At 40.8% G+C, this 13,347-nt stretch overlaps 1 protein-coding gene and 1 pseudogene across 11 annotated transcripts in view; both read right to left on the bottom strand.

The window, feature by feature from the left end:
* Numb (NUMB endocytic adaptor protein) overlaps nucleotides 1-13,347 on the bottom strand; it is a 124,191-nt gene that overhangs the window by 34,298 nt on the left and 76,546 nt on the right. The window lies entirely within an intron of this gene.
* LOC119818548 lies at nucleotides 11,406-12,653 on the bottom strand (annotated as a pseudogene).

The raw sequence follows: 13,347 nt of genomic DNA, 5'->3' as shown, positions 1-13,347 counted from the left end.
GCTATTATACCCATTTTATACAGTGTTGAGAGTGAACCTGGGGCTTCATATATGCTGGAGAAGTGATCCACCAACTAAACTACAGTCCCCAGGTTCCCTTCCTCAAAAAGACTCAAACAAATCCCAGGGTCTTACGATGAAATATTCAGCTGGTATACAGCAAAATCCTGAGTTTAATTCATTTCTGTGGAAAACTAATCCATGTTACAAACACACATATTTTAAAAGTAGTTTTATAAAAACATTCAAAGAGGCACTAGTGTACTCAGAGACTATTTGCAATTATACCAGACAGTAATCTTGGAACTTACTTTTATAGGATCATTTACTTTCATAGGATCCCACAGAAAGAACATTGCCCCCCTGACAGCTGGAAGTAATTCTGGAAGACGACGTCCCTGAGTTTGAGCTCAGGGTTAGGGACATCATTTAGGGGTTGATTATGATTGTTACAGGGTTGGGGGTTGGGAGGGAATTATGTAGGCTCAGGGATCTCTTTGGGAAAAAAAAGGAGGAAATTGGATGGGATAATAGATTAGTGTGAGCTTACTCACACTAATGATAATAGTGAATAACAGAGTGAATACTTATGAGCTATTATTTATAAGCAACTTACATTGGTATAGGTTCTTGGATATTGATACAAACTTAAATTATATTGAATATGTTCCTATTTTGGTTTACAATATTTGTATACCTAGGCAAAGTTATTTTATCATATTTTATGCATGCATGATTCTACCTCTGCTTAAGACATTTTGTATATTGATACAATTTTAGAATATATTTATCATATTGCAATATACATTTCTACCTCTGATCAAGATACACTGTTTACGTTTTGAGGTCACTGTCCTCACTTGTTGCACACTTAATATGAAGTCTTAGTCTTTAAGTTATATAGATATTAAAAATTATAGGTCAAGAGTCATCCATGTTTGTCATACTTATAGTTAATCAGGTTCTTTAGATATATAGAGATTGTATTCTGCATAGATAGGTAATCTTCAACTACTTCAAAGAGCTGTAGAATATGGCATTTAAATAACTTAGGGTTCTGTTGACGTGAGACACGATTGCTCCTGGCAGCACTGATCTATTCTTGAGAAAATGTTGGGCACCGAAGACTTGGAGCTTGTTTTCTTCTTGGCAAAACTGGCCTTTGGGCAAGGAACTACCCATGCATTGATCACTGACAAAATGCACCATGTCCAGACAGGACAAGCAGGGTACAAGAAGAAAGACTGTCCAATCTTGCCAAGACAGGGAAAGAAGTTTGAAAATTTTCCTACCTCTGAAAATGGTCTGTCAGTCACTCTAGGCCTTAGCCAAAGGTGGTTGCTTCAACGTTGCAAATGAGACTTTGGGTGATTGCCCAGGTAGCCAGTTGTCTCTGTCAATTGTTACACATTTTGAAAGTTGCTTGATTGTACTTCCTGCTTACTCAAGTAATATTTCCCTTCTCGGGTCTTTGATGGGGTTGAAGACTAGATAGTTGTTACTTTCCTCTCATGACTTGGCCAAGTTATTTATAATACGAGATTTAAACTCTTTAGGATAGGATAATTATTGAAACATCATATGATTCTTGCTTTTTATTGTTTATGCTGGTGTAATTCTAATTTTTATATCTGATGTATATTCTTATTGCATATAATTTTGTATTAGGCTTAAACAAAAGGGGGAGGTGCTGTAGGTTTAAGTTACTTGCCCACTTGGGCATGGCCTCTTATACTATAAATGCCAATATAAAGTGTGTTCCCTCTCTCTTCCAGCTGCTAGAATCAGTTCCTGTTCCCTGTTCGTGCAGGAGCATGATTTGTGTGTCTACCCCTAAATAAATAACCCTTTATTATACTCAATTCTGAGCTAGTGTGGGATTTCTATTTAGTATCCATCTTCAAATTGTCTTGAAATAACTGCAAAATGGACGGTCTCAACAACAACAAAAAAATAGAATATATACCAAATTTAAACTTTAAACTTAGAAAACCACATTGGATGAACTCAGTAGGAGAATGGAGAGGATAACCTCTAACTGAACTTTACAGCCAGCATTATTCTTAGTGATGAGAAACCAAATGCCCTGACCCTGATATAAAAATGTAGTTAAGTCTTTTGTCTTCATCGGAATTTGAGGAGCACACTGCTAAGTCAGGTGGCAGTCACAGGTCTGGCTTTATTAGAAACTATTATCTTCTTTCCTAAAATGTCCATACCACGTCATCTGCAGTGAGTCTTTCAAGAGTTCTACATTTTGGCCAGCAACTCTAACTCTCTCTAACTCTCTCTCTCTCTCTCTCTCTCTCTCTCTCTCTCTCTCTCTCTCTCTCCCTCCCTCCCTCCCTCCCTCCCTCCCTCCCTCTCTCTCTCCAGAGGGATTTTACTTTAGAGTCTGGCTTGGTTTTGACTCCCAGATCCTACTGCCTCTGCCTCTCAAGTGCTAGAAATAATAGGCATGGACCACCATGCTTAGCTTTCCTATCAGGTTTAGAGAATTCTTTTGAATTTGAAGTTCAAGTCTCTTGTAGACATGATTTGCAAATATGGAAAATTTTTACAATTGGGGCTTGTCTTTTTCTTTTTTCTTTGTTCATTTTTAGTGTTTAAGATGAGTTTTTCTTGTCCTGTGGCCTAGGCTGTACCTCCTAGGTAGTGCAGGTGGCCTCAAACTCATGTTCTCCATACCTCAGCCTCTCAAAGGCTGAGATTCCATGTACGGACCATGCCTGGCCCATTTCACAATAAAAAGTTTATTTTATGTATATTCATGTTTGCTTACATGTTATGTATGTGCACCATAGCATGTCTAGTGCTGTGGCGCCAGGAAAGGCCACTAAACCTCCTACAACTGGAGTAACAGATGGCTATGAGGCACCATGTGGGTGCTGTGAACTGAACCTGGGTCTTCCATGAAAGAAGCAAGTGCTCTTAACCACCAAGTCATATCTCCAGCCCCCATCTTTAACAATTTAAGCAATTTTTAGAAAGTTTTAAAAAAAATTCTGCGTATGAATGTTTGCCTTGAATGTGCACCATTTCTATTCCTCATGACCACAGAGGTCAGAAGAGGATGTTGGAGCCCCCAGAACTGGGTATGCATGGTTGTGAGCTGCCATTTGGTGCTGAGATCTGAACCTGGGTCATCTGTAAGAGCAAGCTTTTTAGCCACCGAGTGATTTTTCCAGACTCATTTTAGCATTTTTAAAAGATGCAATTCAGAGACTAACAAGATGGCTCAGTGGGGAAAGGTACGTACAGAAGCCTAAAAATCTGAGTTTGATCCCTAGGACTCACACATTGACCCTATGCATGTGCAGTGGCAGAAATAGTGTGTACATAGGCATGCATATGTGCACACAAAGTATGATAACTTTTTTAAAAGAGCACAATTCAGTAGCATTATTATATTCAAAATGGTACTGTTCACATTCTTATTCCCTTAGCTTTTTTTTACTCCAAACACAAACTCTGCCAAGCAGTGATGCTTCACTTCTTCTGACCGCTAAGTCTATGGCAGTTTCTAGTATGTGTCTGTCTTCTGAATTAGTTCAGTGTAGCTATTTAAGTGGAATCACATAGTGTTGTCCTTTTGTTTGACTTATTTCACTTAGTCTAGTATTGTAAAATCCATCATGTAGTACTACGTATCAGAACCAGATTCCTGTCAGTGCTAAGTAACACGGCATTGTGCTGCATGTCACGTTTGTTCAGTCCTCTGACAACTAACCCTGGCTTGTTTATACCCCTCGGCTACTGTGAATAAGGCTGCAGTGAGTAGTAGCAAATACAGATCTGTAGGAATTCTTAATCTCATTCTTTTTATTCCTTTAGAATTCCCAGGAGTGCAACTGCTAGTTTTTTTGTTTTTTTCTTTTTTTAAAAAAAAGTTTTTTTATTTATCATGTATACAATATCCTGTCTGCGTGTATACCTGCAGGCCAGAAGAGGGCACCAGACCACATTACAGATGGTTGTGAGCCACCATGTAGTTGCTGGGAATTGAACTCAGGTCCTCTGGAAGAGCAGGCAATGCTCTTAACCTCTAAGCCATCTCTCCAGCCCCTATTTTGTCTTTTTCAAGACAGGGTTTCTCTGCATAGCTTTGGAACCTGTCCTGAAACTCATTCCATAGACCAGGCTGGTCACGAACTCACAGAGATCCACCTGCCTCTACCTCCGGAATGCTGGGATTAAAGGCGTGTGCCACCACCACCCGGACCACCACCCGGCCGGTATATTTTTAAAAGGAATATTAAGGAAGTGACAACAGCTTTCTACAGTCACACCACTGAGCATTCCCAATAGTGATGTATGACTTTTTATTTTTCCACATCCACAAAAATTGCCTTTTTTTTCTTTTTGCTTTAAAATTGTGGCAACCTTAATAGGTATGAAAATGTATCTCATAGTTAGAATCTTTTTGCTTTGTTTTTGGGCAGGGTTTTGCTATATAGTCCAGGTTAGCTTTGGCCTCACTATGCAGCTCTGGCTGTCCAAATTGTGGTAATAATCTCATCTCAGTCTCTCACCTGTGTGCTTGGATTAAAAGTGCACGACCAGCCTAGTTCACTGGTTTTGATTTGCATAGCCTTAATGTATAATAAATGTTATTATTTATTCTCATTTCTTTGTATAAATAATCCACTTGTGTACCTTTGAAGAATTTTCAATATTTCCTCCTTGTGTACTTTAGTTGGGTTGCATATCTGTAAAGAATTCCTTAGATATCCTAGACATCAAATGTTAAGATGAATGATTTCACAATGTTTTCTTCTATTCTGGAATTCACTCTTTTAAAATCCTTTGATGCTCAGAAATTTATTTATTTTTGAGATAGGACACAACTATCTAGCTTACACTGATCAGGTGGGTCCAATTTCTGATCCTCTTGCCTCTGCTCCCAAGTACTAAATGTGCAGGCATACACCACCAGGCCTGGATCCTCTTTGTGATTTTTTGTTTTATTTTTTTGAGACAGGGTTTCTCTATATAACAGCTCTGGCTTCTGGCTGTCCTGGAACTAGCTCTTGTAGACCAGGCTGGCCTGGTCTGCCTCTGCCTCCCGAATGCTGGGATTAAAGGCTTGCGCCACCACCGCCCGGCCCATTTTACAATTTTTATGCCTAGTTTTCATGTTTATTTACAAAGTGGTGAAACAGACTTTTAATCCCAGTACTTGGGAGACAGAGGCAGGTGATCTCTGTGAGTTCAAGCCAACCTGGTCTACAAAGCGAGCTCCAAGACAGCCAAGACTGTTGCACAGAGAAACCCTGTCTCAAAAAACCAAACCCAAGCTGGGCGGTGGTGGCGCACGCCTTTAATCCCAGCACTCGGGAGAGAGGCAGGCAGATCTCTATGAGTTTGTAGACCAGCTGGTCTACAAGAGCTAGCTCCAGGCCAGGCTCTAAAGCTGCAGAGAAACCCTGTCTCTAAAAACCAAAAAAAAAAAAAAAAAAAAAAATAATAATAATAATAAAAACCAAACCCAACAAAAAAACAAAAAAGTCTAATTAAGTCTATTTTTTTTGCTTCTGTGATATCTGTGATAGTAGGCTGTATAAGTATTTTATTAATTCCATCAATCTATAAGACTGTCCTTGTTTTCTATTTACTTCAATATATTTACATACAATAGAAATAATTCTTGTAGGGTTTGGAAACATTGGTTCATAAAACTATCTCTACCAAGTCCTTTAGAGAAGTTATTACTTTTAAAAACAGCTTTCTTGTTGGGCAGCAATGGAGCATGCCTTTAATCCCATCACTTGAGAGGCAGAGGCAGACGGATCTCTGTGAGTTCAAGGCCAGACTAGTCTACAGAGCGAGTTCCTGGACAGCTGGGGCCAAACAGAGAAACTGTGTCTCGAGATCTCCCCTTCAAACCCTCAGAAATCAAAGCAAAAATCCAAAACAAAGAAACAGTGTTTTCATTTTACTCATGGTTAAGGCCTATTCAACCTTCATTTTTCTACTTTAGCCAATTTTAATAATGTATATATATGTGTGTGTGTGTATATATATAAAACATTCATAGTTCATTAAATTTTCAAAATCATAGGCATAAATTATAAAATGCTTATATAATTTCATTGGACCTGTCTCTCCACATTCTTACCTCTAATATAAATGTATCTAATATATATATCATACTTGTGCTGGTATATATATACATATGTATGTACATACACATTTTTATTTTTATGAGACTAATGTTTACTACTGCCTATAAGTTATTCAACATGTTTCCATTTTACAGACCAAAACGGGATGCTTTTATGAGAGTTACAGATTCTAGAAATGTAAGATTTTCTAATTATTTTTATTCTAACATGTAACTCATGTAAATCAATTCAAATGGCCACATGTGACTATTCATGTCAACAATAACAAAGAAAGAAAACTTGATAGAAAGCAAAAACCGTATCCTATTTCTGTTGACTCTTAATGATGTTATCTGTTTAGAAACATGAAAATGGAAATCAGTCCTGAGTCTCAGGAGACTGTAAGAAGAACGTGTCCATTGAAGTAAACGTCATTTCAAAGGCCTCTTTTCTTCTCTGAGACACTATCTCCCTGAAAAACTGCAGCTGACTTATGCTTTAATGGCTAAAATATTTGACACTGGAACTTCTATTGTTTATGTCTTTTCCAGACTCTCTGAGTAAGAGACTTTTATTCATAAAAATGTGCACTAGAAAAATTACTATGTGGAATTGCATTCTTCATGAATTAAATCATTTTTCCCCTTTCTGAAAAAAATTAAAAATTAGAACCCATGCCCCCACTTTGGTAATGTTCTTCCCAACAGTAGAAAAAGTAAAATAGGGATGGAAAGGTGGCTCAGCGGTTCAGAGCCCCGGCTGCTCTTCCAGAGGTCCTGAGTTCAATTCCCGGCACCCACACGGTGGCTCACAGCCATCTACAACAGGATCTGATGCCCTCTTCCAGCATGCAGGTGTACATGCAGACAACACTCATACATAAAATTAAATAAAGTTAAAAAAGTAAAATAATAATCACTCCTTTGTAACAAACTATGAAGATTTTCATCATGCATATATAGATTATACTACTTATACAGCAAATATAGTATGCAAATAGATAAGAAACAGAATCAACATTTTATGTGTCTTTAACCCAAGCATAATGATAAATCACATTAAAATATTCCCTTCTTTAAAATTTGGAGTATAATTCCATCTGAGTAAATCATGACACATAACTGTGATAGTTCAGTACCGAAAAGAATTTACAATATCCAAATATTTCCATTTACAAAGTGTTAATAAAGGTAAAGGAGTGGAGTCAAAGTTATATTAACTAGTAAACTGATATCGCCAAGAACAGAACTCAGGTCTTTGGCTTTCTAGGTCTTTTCCAACTACCTAACACTCTCTGCTAAATGAAGTAATGTGTAACTCCTGTTGAAAAAACGCCTCATAGTTTACTGCTCTTACATGCATTTACTTAATGCTATTCTTCAAAGCAAAATAGCCAACCAGACAGAGCAGTCGCCCATTTTGGTAACCCGACTTATGGCTCAAGGAGGAATTAAGCTCAGCATTTCCTTCACTATCGTCTTGCCTTACCATTCCTAATTAAACTATGGGACTATTGCTAATGGAAGATAAGATACAGAGAAGTTGATAGACAATACATAGACTGTAAATGAATATGGGAGAGGAGAATTGAAAGAGTAACATTTTTGCAGCTCTTTTTTTTTGTTGATGTCATTTTTTGAGACGGGTTTCTCTGCATAAAGAAACAACTTATTGCCCTGGAACTGTCTATAGACTAGGTTGGCCTCACCTAGAACTCCGAACTCTGGGATCAAACTCAGAGATTCACCTGCCTATGCCTCCTGAGTGCTGGGATTTAAGATGTGAACTACCATTGCCCAGCCTTTTTTTAAAAAGTTATTTATTTAAAAAAAATTAGTTTTCATTTTTTTTTTTTTTTTTTTTTTTTTTTTTTTTTTTGGTTTTTCGAGACAGGGTTTCTCTGTGGCTTTGGAGCCTGTCCTGGAACTAGCTCTGTAGACCAGGCTGGTCTCGAACTCACAGAGATCCACCTGCCTCTGCCTCCCGAGTGCTGGGATTAAAGGCGTGCGCCACCATCGCCCGGCTTAGTTTTCATTTTATATGCCAACCCCAGTTCTCCCATTCTTCCTTTCTCCCTCTTCCTACCTACCTCCTCCTATCCTTCATCCACTCCTCAGACAGGGTAAGACCTTCCTTGGGGAGTCAACAAAGTCTGGAATACCAAACTGAGGCAGGACCAAGCTCCCCCCCCCCCCCCCCCTATCAAGGCTGAGCAAAGTATCCCACCATAGGGAATGGGCTCCAAAAACCCAGTTTATGAACCTGGAATAAGTCCTGGTGCCACTGCCGGGGCCTCCCCTCAACAGATCAGGCCACATAACTTTCACATTCAGAGGGTCTAGTTCAGTCCCGTGCAGGTTCCCCAGGTGTCAGTCCATTGTTCGTGAGCTCCCACTAGCTTGGGTCAGCTGTTTCTGTGATTTTCCCCATCACGTTCTTGACACCACCCCTTGTATACATGATCCCTCCTCCCTCTCTTCAGCTGAACTCCAGGAGCTCAGCCCACTGCTTGGCTGAGGGCCACTGCATCCGCTTCCATCTGTTATTGGATGCAGGTTCTATGATGACAATTAGGGTAGTCACTGATCTGATTAATCTGGAAAAAACCTAGATTCCTATCAACCAAAGAATGGATAAAGAAAATGTGGTACATTTACACAATGAAATATTATTCAGCAGTAAAAAAAACAGTAACATCTTGAAATTTGCAGGCAAATGGATGGAACTAGAAAAAGAAACATCCCATGTGAGGTAACCCACACCCAGAAAGACACACACAGTATGCACTCACTCATAAATGGATATTAGATATAAAGCAAAGAATAACCAGGCTACAACCCACAAACTCCAGAGAAGCTAGGTAAAAGGAGGGACCCTAAGAGGTACACACATAGAGGGACTGCCTCAGGAAGGGAAAATAGTTAAGATCTCCTGGGTAAACTGGGAAGGGGGTAAAAGGGAGAGGATTGGGGATGGGAACATAAAGAATCAAGAAGACTGAGTTGGAGGAGGGACAGAAGGGGAGAACAAGGAAAGAGATATCTTGCCAGAGGGAGCCATTATGGGGTTAGGGAGAAACCAGGTGCTAGAGAAATTATCAGGAACCCACAAGGATAACCCCAGTTGAGACTCCTAGCAATAGTAGAGAGGGCGTCTGAACGGGCCTTCTCCTGTTATCAGTTTAGTGACTATCCTCTTTTCTTTTTAAAAGTACACGTGTGTACGTGTGTACGTGTGTGTGTGTGTGTGTGGTGTTGTGTATGTGCACGGTGCAGAACATACATTCAAGTATATATGACTTCTATAGTCAGAGGACAACTTGAAGAGTCAGTTCTTTCCTTATACCATGTAGGTCCTGGAGATCAAACTCAGGCTTGGTGGCAAGTGCCTTAAGTCACTAGTCAGTCAGTCATCCTTTTTGCACCTCTTAATGAATTAAAACACCCAGGCAATGATCATCAATGCTGATATATCCCCAAAGGATAACAAACTATTCTGTGTGTTCAGGCAATAGTCCACACTACCAGTGAACTATTGTGTGTGTTTGTAGGGGGCGAGGGATAGATAAAAGCTAAATTTGATAAAACCTCTCAAAATCAACAATTCAAAAGAGCTTGTTAAAAAAATGAGTTCTTGGCATTTTCCCTTCCTAAGGAAATGGAGACTGGAATTTAGAAACTGCAAGAGACATGGGCTCCGCCGAACAGCCACCTGGAAAGTACACCTTGAGAATGGAAGCGGATCAGAGGTAGACATAGCCCTGCCCGAGGGATGCCTCACTTTTGTTTGCTTATCTGTTTGGTTTTTATTGATTTTATGAGGCAGGATCTCAGTCCAGGCTATCACCAAGGATGACCTTCAATTTCTAACCCTCTTGCCTCTCTCTATCTTGAATGTGCTGGAATCATAAGCTTGGGCCAACCATGCCTGGCCAGGCTTACTTTATTAAAATCTGGCAAAAATATTATGAGAGACATTTTTAAAATTTTTTTTATTGAAAACTGTACTGAACGCTAAATGTCCACCTATACAATAAAAAAATACAGTAACGGTAACTCACACTAAAACAAAACATACTCCTGATAGACATTATTTTTCTGTTTGGAACAACTTTAAAGTTCTTCTTTTGTCACAAAAACAGGAATGTACCTGTACAAAGGCTCGAAATAGGCCACCTTTAAAAACAAAAGGCAACGATTCACAAGAGACTATGAATAAAGCATGTAACTAGCAGACACAAATCTAATAGGACTTGTTAAAATCAGTCACATCGATAGCACATCTGAAGAGTTCTCATATAAAGTATCATGTGAAGAAAAGAAAGTGGGTCTGTTCATAGACCAACTGACAAGTTACCATAGAAAGTGTTTCCTGAGACATAAGGAAATGCAACATTATTCTTCTTGAACCCTTCTTGCCCAAGACTTTCCACTCAATAAAATAGCTGAGTATCTGAAACTGAGAAAAATATTTGACTACAGCTTGTGAAACTTAATACTTTTTTCTTTTTGTTCTTCTCGTTTTGTTTTTGTATTAGTGGAAGGTTTCACAAATGAACTTACAAACAGTCTTGCCTGCTCCGAGTTGAGAGAACTTCTGTACAGAAGCTTTTACTTATTCAATCCTGTGCATGTAGATGTCTACACAGCCACACAATGTCCTCCCCATCTTGTCTTAACTAATCTTCCTACCAGCAAAGGAGGCAACCAGCCCCTGTAGACCAAAGGGACTAGTCTTTTTTTTTTTTTTTGCCATTTTTAAAAATTTTTTTTTATTTATTAAAAATTTCCGCCTCCTCCCCGCCTCCCATTTACCCCCCTTCCTCCCCCACTCTCTCTCCCTTTCCTGTCCAGAGAGCAGTAAGGGTTCCCTGCCCTATGGGAAGTCCAAGTTTCTCCCCCCTCCATCCAGGTCTAGGAAGGTGAGCATCAAAGGGACTAGTCTTGATGAGGATTTCTGCTCAATTTTTTTTATTAATATTAGGGGCTCTTGATGCAACATTCTAGAGCAAGTTGCTCAGGACCTGCTTTACCCAAGGGACTGAAGAAGGAAAGTTCTATTTATTCTTTGTGATTTGATGCACAGATGAATAACTTAACACACAATAACAGAAGTTGGTTGTTAATAAATCATGTCCTAATCTCTCCATACTTACAGAAGCATACAACATCTTCAGTAGTCTAGCTTGTAGTTCTAACACTATGTCCATGATGCCAAATTCCTTTCCCTAGTTCATCTGTTTGATACTGTCTCCTGGTCCCAAGTTTATCTGAATGATTGATTACCTTCTAGCATTCTCTGCTATTGCCTGTTGGGGTGCTCTTGATTGTCCCTGTGTTTTGTGGGTTGGTTGGGGGAGGGAGCTTGGGAAGGATGTGCCACTGTGGGGAGGTTGTGAGGCACTGGGATACTTCCAGAGATTCCTTCCATAGCTGGAGGACTCCCTCCTGGAGCCACCCCCGACGATGCCTGGTGGATACCTATATGTGGCACCATTGAGGTCAGGATGAATTGCTTGCTGGTCTATGACTGACCAAGGATCTGATGTACCAAAGAATTCTTTTTTGACACAGCTTCGCAAGCTTTCTGGAATGGGACCTGCAACTGCTCAGTGGATCGCAGGGGCAGTTGCTTCCCTCATCTCTAGTGATGCTCGTTTGCTGTACCAGGCTGTGTGCAGTGCACAGATGAGATTTGGTGGTGCATCTTTCAACTAGCCTTTAGTGAAGCTAAAGGGCTCCGACTTGTGCACATCGAGGGCTGCTTTTCTTATCCTTCCCTCTTTGAGGGCCTGAGCTAAGGCTTTCTCATCCATCAGACCACCTTGGGTTGCATTCACACGGAATGCTCCTTGATAGTGAAGCTGTTGAAGAAGTGGGAATGCTCATTCTGACTGCAGTGCAAGGAGACATAGTCACTCTGATACAGCAAGTCATGCAGGGCGTAGACCCTTTGCACGCCAGAGAACACTCTATCCCATCCTGTAAGTAGGGGCCATAAAATATGATGTTGAATCCAAAGGCCTTGGCTTCAACAGCAACTGCCAGCCTATGAGGCCCAGTGCTTCACCTCGGATCTGAGCAGCTCCTGAGACAACCTCATGGATCTGTTCCACGCTATGTATCCGTGTGCCTTCTCGTAGGACCCGGTACAGCCATGCGTTCCGCTGATACAGACTGAGGAAGGGGCAGATGGTGGAATTGGCTGTCTCCTCCACTGCAGCAGACAGGACACTGCGACAGCGACCCTGAGCTCACAGCAGCCTTGATGTCCATGCTGTCATAGTGAGGTGAGGGTGATGGTGTGGTACATCATGACACCAACAGCCTCATTCAACACCTTGTGAATTTCCTGAGTGGACTGTACATCGCAGAAGGCCACAGTGGCCAGGTCCTTCAGGATGGGCATTTTTACAGTACAGTCTCTGCCATCCAGTGGTGCCACTAAAGGGGGTGGGTGCAGGGGGCCGTTCATGACCTGGGGGTAGATACCTTCACAAGTTCTCTCTAATTGCTATCACTTGACTCTGTGCTTATCCACAAGGGTCATTTTTTGTTTTTGTTTTTTGAGACAGGGTTTCTCTGTAGCTTTGGAGCCTGTCCTAGAAGTCACTCTATAGACCAGGCTGGCCTCAAACTCACAGAGATCCACCTGCCTCTGCCTCCCGAGTGCTGGGATTAAAGGCGTGCGTCACCATCGTCCGGCCTACAAGCGTCATTCGAACTTTGCAACTCTCTGATTCAAAAGGCAAAGCACTCCGGGAACTCGTAGGAGTCTCTTACAGAGAACCAGGTTCAAGTCCCAGGGGAACTGACATACTCTTCTGTTGGTGCATGTACCAACACAGGCAAAATGCCCACATACATAAAATACAAAATAAATCTTTTTTTTTTTTTTAAAGAATATTCTGGAGCTGAAGAGATGGCCCAGCAGTTAAGAGCACTGACTATTATTCCAGAGGACCCAAGTTCAATTCCCAGCACTCACATGGCTACTCACAACTGTTTGTAACTCCAAGATCTGACACCTTCACATAGACATACATGCAGACAAAACACCGATGCACATAAAAAAAAAAACTTCTTTCTCTTCAACACTTCAACGAGGCAGCCAATACGCAGATCCTGGTGAGAACCCTGACAGGCAAGACCACCGCTCTTGAGGTCCAGTCCAGTGATCCAAGACAAGGAAGGCATCCCCTGCCCTCCCCCACCCCCGTGACCAGCAGAGGCCAGTATCTGAC

Source organism: Arvicola amphibius, chromosome 7, assembly GCF_903992535.2.
Source record: "Arvicola amphibius chromosome 7, mArvAmp1.2, whole genome shotgun sequence".
NCBI classification, from domain to species: Eukaryota; Metazoa; Chordata; class Mammalia; order Rodentia; family Cricetidae; genus Arvicola; species Arvicola amphibius.
Note: the sequence above shows the minus strand (reverse complement) of the source record. Positions and strands in the feature narration are given on the sequence as shown.